The sequence below is a fragment of the Mus caroli genome, unplaced genomic scaffold, assembly GCF_978045245.1.
Source record: "Mus caroli unplaced genomic scaffold, Mus_caroli_1 scaffold_18, whole genome shotgun sequence".
NCBI classification, from domain to species: domain Eukaryota; kingdom Metazoa; phylum Chordata; class Mammalia; order Rodentia; family Muridae; genus Mus; species Mus caroli.
Window position 1 is genome coordinate 80579170 of NW_028227273.1, and position 7663 is coordinate 80586832.

The following is a 7663-nucleotide window of genomic DNA, read 5'->3' on the forward strand; positions in this document are numbered from 1 at the left end:
GAGGATAGGGGATTTTCAGAGAAGAAACTAGGAAAGGGAATAATATTTGAAATGTAAATAAAGAAAATATCTAATTAAAAAAAGAAGAGAAAACAAAGGAGCACCAAAATCCTTGGAAAATGAAAAAATAAAAAAAGTCCCAACATGTGACTTATCCCATGCTTCTGAGCAGTTCCTGTCAGAATGGGCACTGTGTTGTTCTCAAAAGTCCTGAGACAAGAGGCTCTCAGGATTGGACTGTCTCTTCTCTTGCAGTAATTGTAGCACTGAAACATGTGCTGTGGACATGTCCTTTTAGTGATGCATAGTGACAGTCAGGGTACCCTTCATTCTCTGTGAACACACAAAGAGTCCACTGATACCCCCTGCTTCTTGACCTTTTGCACTCTGGTCTATACCCGCATGCAGAGGTCACCAGTAGGAGGACAATACAGTCTCCTAGAAACTGAGAGGCACAGACAGCAGAAAGAGGAAGCATGCAGGTTGCTGAAGTCCAAAGAGCCTGGGATGAGCAGCCCTTCACTTCCACTGGACTACGAGCCCCAATTCCTGTCCTCAGCACTCAATGCTGCTCCTCCCCTACCTCAGTGAAATGCCTCCTACCTCAAAATACAGGTCCTCTCCCCAGACTCTCACAGCTCACTGCCAAGTTGCTTGCACATGATGATATTGAGGAGGACGACTACAGCAGGTCAGGATAAGTAACCCAGCACAAGGGAGTCTCATTAGGATCTTCCTCTTTCCCTCTGCAGCCACAGCAGGCCACCCTGCCAGCCATGCCCAGTCTCAGATGGCATCTCTCTCTGCAACTCCTTTCTGCAACCCTTGCCCAAAGATGACAGTACTGCTTACAAAGCAGGCCAGTCCCTGCCCCTGCCAGGCAAACCAACCCTGTACCATCCTGGCCACTGGAAGGGTTGAGGTAAATGAGGGATTGGTGAATCAGCCCTTCCTGTCCTCGATGACTGAGCCTGGAATCTCTGTACTCCTGCCACTTGTGAAGGTGCCTGGAGACCATGCCTGACTTGGGGCTGAGGGTTGTTTTGTTTTGTGTTGTTTTGAGACAGGGTTTCTCTATATATGCCTGGCTGTCCTGGAACTCACTTTGTAGACCAGGCTGACCTAGAACTCAGAAATCAGCCTGCCTCTGCCGAGCGCCAGGCTAGGGCTGAGTTTTCTGATCACTCTCAGCATGTGACTTCCCTCTGCCTCAGATGGTGGTGTTTGTGCTAATCTTCTCTTAAGTTAGCCTTTCTTTTTAAAATTTCATTTATACTTAAAGGTATTCATTCCATCTCATTCATCCATTGACAACAGTCAGTCCTCCACTGTCACCAAATTATTTGAAGTACTGTCAGTCTTGGATTTTTTTCTGTACCTGCAAAAGTAATTCTTTGGTCAAACAAGTGTCTTCTCAAACATGATCTTTAAAGGCAGAGTGTCAGGTCCCAGATGCATTTTAAATTTATATAATTTCATGTGAGTAGGACATGTGGTTCTGCTCCTGAGGCTTCTGCAGTGACTCAAACCTATAATAGAAGCTTGGTTGCATAATGGAGCAAACACTGAAGTGTTCAGTGTTCAGTGAAGTAAGGCTTCACTGCAAGCCCCCTACAAAGATCCTCTTCATGAAGTTCTCCCTCTGTCACACTCACTTAGTCCTGTCCATATTATTAGTCTTGTCTTGGACTCATAGGGCAAAATGAAGGGCAGTAGGCCAAGTCATTACCTTTCTTTTCTTTCTCCAAGTTCCATTTGGTTACCAGACAGTGACAGCTGAGCAGGTTAGAGCACTACTGTGTCATAGTGGACCCTGACTGCAGGTGACAGGCTTCTCAGCCCAGGGCAGATGCTGCCTTTATCTTCTGAAATTGGCATGAGGCCAATCCCTGAATTTTGTACTGTCATTCCTCATCTGAGTTGTGGGAGGCAGACCTCAGTTTGTTTATTTCATGTGAAAGCTGACTTTATGATTTCAAGCACACTTTCTCTATGAGAAACCCTGAATGTGTGTCCAGATGATCTTTCTGTACCATTCTATCTATTCTCTTACAAATGTATGCATCAGGAAAGTGTGCATACTTTCAAATAGAACAGAGGTGTTTTCAACCCCAAAGAACCACTTTTAATAAGAGCTGTATGATAAATTGTTGAAATAAAAGCACAGCTATTTTTTATGTTAATCCAGTATTTTATCTGAAAGTGTCCCTGTAACCGGGCATGGTGGCACACACATTTAATCAACGCACTTGGGAGGCAGAGGCAGGGGGATTTCTGAGTTCAAGGCCAGCCTGGTGTACAGAGTGAGTTCCAGGAAGCCAGGGCTATACATAGAAACCCTGTCTCCAAAAACCAAAAATAAATAAATAAATAAATAAATAAAATAAAAAAGAAAAAGTGTCTCTTTGCTGTTTCCCCTGTAAGAGAATAGAATGGCCATGAGCGTTTATAAAGGATTTGCTAACTTATCTTACCTAGGAGTGCAATCCCCTTGTGACTGGAGCACACTGGCAGCCTTGCGCTGTCATAATCATACATCTCAAAGAAGGGCAGGTACCTGCTGTCACTAGTGCATGGGAAGACAGATGCACAGAAGAGCCAGCTAGCACCGGAAAGTGCTGCATGTGTGTTTGTGAGACCAGGGACTTGACTGTCAGATGGGAATACACGTTGTAAGAGCAGGTTGAACAGTGTGCATTACTGTGGGTAAACACCCAAACTGCTGTTCTTTTCCATTTTACTATATTTCAATTGCAGCCTATTTTATATCAAGTTTATATCTATTAAGTGCATTTGCTATTGTTTTCAAAGTGCTGACAATGGTTACATCAGTAAAGCCTGTATTCCTATTCCCCGTTTCCATCTGTCACTCCATGAAATGACTGAGTTGTTTCTTTCTTCTTCCCTTTCTTGTTTTTCTGTCTTTGGGAAAGTGCTCTTTGATGACACAACCAGCTGAAGACCAGGCTGGCATTTTTACAAGAGTCCCATGTAGACAGAGCTCGGTCACCTCTATCTACATGTCTATCACTTATGCATTCATCATCCCAAATGAGCACTGGGACCATGTCTCTTTTCACTACCCCATCCTAGTCCCTGGACTCCCTGAACATACTCACAGATAAGCTCATTGCCTAAACAGTCTCCTGGTCATACATGGTCAAGTGTATGAACTCACTCAAGATTGCTGGAATGAAGGTATGTTTTATTGTCATGGAACAAGGTACACTGACCAGCTGGAACTGGTCAGTGGGCTGGTGTGTGCCCTCACTCTCATGCCTACACTGCTTTAGCAAGGAGACAAAGCAACGTCCAAATCTCAGGGTGTGGGTGAAATGGAATGAGGAGTTGGGGAGTCGCTAGTTAAAGAATATAAAGTTTCAATGAACAGGGAATGACTCTGAGTACTGTGCCTTGGTAAGGTAGGACGCTCAGCAGTGTCCTGTAAAAATGCCAAGGAACTTTAAGGGTAGGAAGGCATGTTTGAGTGTCAAAGGATCATGTGGGAAACTTTTTGGAAATGTAAAATTTATATATTGGAATTAGTGTTTCTGTTTCTATATTTTAATTTGCTTTGGTTTTTAGCTCTGTAGAGACATCCCTTAGAACCATAAGATTTGGTGCTGATTCAGGACCATCTCTTCCTTTGCACTCCTCCGTATTAGGGAGATTATGGTTCTGGCCTATTGTGTCCCCTAGTCTCTGTACTGTGAGGAGCAGGTGTGGCAGCAGTCCCAAGATGGTGCCCCGGACTGCAGCCAAGTTTCATGACTTGCACCTGACTTCCTCATACACCCTGATTAAGCCACGTCCACTGCGTGAACTGCACAGGTGCACCATGATGCAAGATCAGACGAATGAGGAGTGATGATTCTGGCCAATTGACTGCTGTTATGTGGACTGGGCTGATGGGGCAAGGTAGAGGGGTTATATAAGGGATTGGGAATGGGGGCGAGAGAGATTTTTCCTGCATGCATGTTGACAGGTTCCTGAATAAACTGCTTTGAGAAGAACGCTGTGTTGTTGCTCTATTCTGCTGGTCAGAGACAGAAGCGACACTGTACCACTTCATTTTCTGCCAAACCCTATCTAAGCCTTCCTCTGTGCATTCTCAGGTAATAAAGTGATTTCAGACACACATATACCTATGAATTTATGATAAGCAGGATGAGGGGATGACTTGGCAAAAGAAAATTTATACTCCCAAAGTTTCATGTGATTGTGTTCCTATACAAAGTATTTCTACCTGTTTACTCACAAAACTGGGAACAAAATGACAGTCTTCAGATTGCCATAACGTTTAAGCAGTATACAGCTTACTGCCCCCACACACCCTGTGATCCCAGGAAATCACATACAGGGCAGGTTGGGGAACAGAAAGTCAGAAGCAGCCTGTGGTTGCTTATAACCATTAACAGTGTAAGAATTGAACACAGGAGCTGTGGGGGTTGATTGAAGCACCCTACAAGACGTTATTAGTAGGCTCTCTTGAGATGGTAGACGGGAAGGGTCTCCATCTTGGGGAGGCTCAGGAGGCAGGATCCTGACTGGGATAGGGAAAGAGAATCCTCCAGGTGAGCTGAGTATTCAAGGCCACAGCAAGGAGATTTGTGTTCAACAAGCACTAAGGGGACACTGTTTTTCTTGAGAAGGCAGGAGCAAAGTCTAAAGTTCTGGAAGCCAGTAAGCTAGCCTGGCAAAAGCTGCTGTTGGTAGGAATACTGCATGGGTATGATTGGCCAGTGAAAGTTACCCCCACAAGAATTAGCCACGCCCTTCATGAGTTAAAGCAGACATTTCGAACCAAGGATGTGGCTGCTTCAGCATCAAGTGTTGGTGAGTGTGAAGAAAGCCAAGGGGGTTTGAAACCGCCACTTTCTGCTCTGAGGGATGTGGGAACCCAAGAGACCCGGGGTTGGCTTGGTGCACTGTGTTGTCTCATCTTGAACACTGTTGGGATGGAGACCAAATTGGTCTGCTTTGTCTTCATGATCCCCCTTCGACCACTTTTCTCCCAACTGCCCTTAAGGTTTCTTCCTCCAACTCCCACTTGATGCATCTCTGACCTCTCATCTGCTGCTTCTGCCCTTCAGGGTCTCCTGATTGGCACCTTGTGGCATCTGCTCTCGACCAGCAAGAACAACAGGACCACCAGTTCTTCTAACAGCAGTTTATTCAGCAAGCTTCAGTCTTCATCTCTCTAGCTTCATCTTTTTCTCTCCTGAACCCTGGGCCTCTCACTCTTATATACTCTCAGCCCCCATCCACTCAAGGCAGGCTACATCACCTCACCAGGCACACAGCTTCAGCCAATCAGGGAGGCAGAGGCGCATCTCCACCAAATATGGACTTGTTTACACCGCCAGCATCATGGTGCAGCTGCGCAGCTCTCAGGATGGTCATGGCTATTTTCAGGTGTATGAGGAAGTCAGGTGCAAGTCATAAGACTTAGCTGCAGTCCCGGGCGCCATCTTGGGACTGCTGCCACACCCGCTCCTCACAGCACCTTCCTCTGCATACTGCATACTGAGCACTCTTACTACAACTGTTAACAAGCAGTAATTACATAATCCTCCTCATTGCCCTCTTAGAGCACACAGCAGAACAAGTAGGTAAAGTAAACAAAATTATAAATACCATGAATTGTAATGGTGCCAAGCAGATATATTCTGAACATTACAAGATCTAATATCAGCCCTCCACAAAAGTTAGAGTATACATGCCTAGATTGCAGGGCCAGGAAGGTCCTATTGAACAGGGGAGACTGAGGGCTTAGAAGACAGAAGTCTCTGTGGAAAGTGATGTGTGACCAGCCAGGGCTTTATGGTAAACTGGAAACAACATAGAGGCTGAGGGAATGTGAGCTTAGGCCACACAGGCTAATGGCCAACACCTGAAGTCTTTGCTTACCAGTTCGGAGGATGCTACACAAGGGATCTTAACCATAGAGAAGATGATCTCATGTGCCTCTTAAAAATGAGTTTAGAGCAGGGAGTGGTTCCTGGCCAGAGAGATCAGATGACTGCATGAGCAACCCCTTATAGGACAAGGCTTGGCTTCCTGGTATAACAAAAGGAGCTCTGTGGGCATTCTTCCAGGAAAACTGGTGACAGCCACAGGAAGAATTTTGGATCTTCACAAATTTGCCCAATGGTACTTTGAAGGAAGAACCATTTGTTCTGGCTACAGGTTCTAAGTTCCTTGAGGACAGCACAGCTCTTCCTGCTTCAAGCCCCAGCTTAGCTGTACAGAAGCTACAGCCTTGGACTGTGCCTTAGCGCCCAACTCAGGACCACTTTATCTCACCTTGAGAGACAAATCTTAGTACTTCTCACCTAGTCCCACCCACCCCAAGATAGTGCCTGGCTTACAGTAGTGAGTTGCAGACTCAAGGGCAAACCAAGATGACACACTGTAATCTTTCTGGTTTGACCCCAGGACAGAGCCAGGGGTATCTGTGTGCTTGAGACTGGAAGCCTTGGGCCCAGGACTTGGTCCCAGGTCCCCTTAGTTTGTAGGTAGCTGCTTCCCCAAGGTGTTCTGTGGTCTCTCTGTGCACCTTTCAAGTGTCTGTGTCTCCAGGGTTCCCTTCAGAAGGACACCAGTGACATAACAAGAGAACCCACCCTTAAGGCTTCATTGAATTGATCACCTTAAAGGCTCTGTCTTCACGTGTCACCTGCTGAGAGAATAGGAGTTAATATTTCCCATATGAATTGGGTTATCCCATGACCAATCTAAGGCACTGAAGAAAGACTTCTAGGTTCAGATGAAACCTGGTTGAACTTTCTCACCATGCTCCATTCTAATTGGACCAGACTCCGGAAATGCTTGCAATCCAGGTCTTTTTGGCACTGCTGTGCAGCATTGGTCTAATTGTATAGCCCAGTCAGTTGGAGTAGAAAACTGAATCCATGTCATCGCATCAGAAAGAAAGAACAATGCAGTCTACTTGTAGTTGGAACCATATTATAAATAGAAAATACCCTAAAGAATCTGCTAAATCCTTTGCAACCAATAGTGGGTTATACAAGACCAATGAATACATGCTCTGTCAACAGAAAGAAAGCATTTTTGTCTCCTAGTAATAAAGAAAAGTAAAAGTAGGGAGAAAGTTCCATGTAGACCACAATCTCTAAAACAAAATAAAAAATAATTTGAAATAAATTTGACCAAACCAATACTACACGTATTACTAGAGTTGCTGTTATTGTTTCAAATGTAGGAATTAAGTAAATTTTATCAAAATAGTACAGAGATTTTCATAATTGAACTGAAGGAATTTAGCAATTAACACTTTATAATTCCTAGGTATTGGGTTACCATTACCAGTCAGAGTTTAAGTGCAGAAAAATGCTGTCTCCAGGTGATAAGAGATTCTCTGTGTGAATATTAGGAGAGTTAATTCCCTAGAAGGAGGGGCTGCATCCCTATCTGGAGACAGAATTCCCTTCAAGAGGGTCTGAGTCTCCTGCATGAATGACTAGACCCAAAAAAGGAAAGGCAGAATCTACTGCAGGAGAGAATGATGGGATCCCTAGAAGGAGGGACTTAATTTCTTGTCTGGAGACAGGAGCACCAGCGGGATGTTGAATCTTTAGTTTGACATTGTATTTTCAGCACAATGGTCTGAATTCCCTGAATCCACAGCTGGAACCCTGAG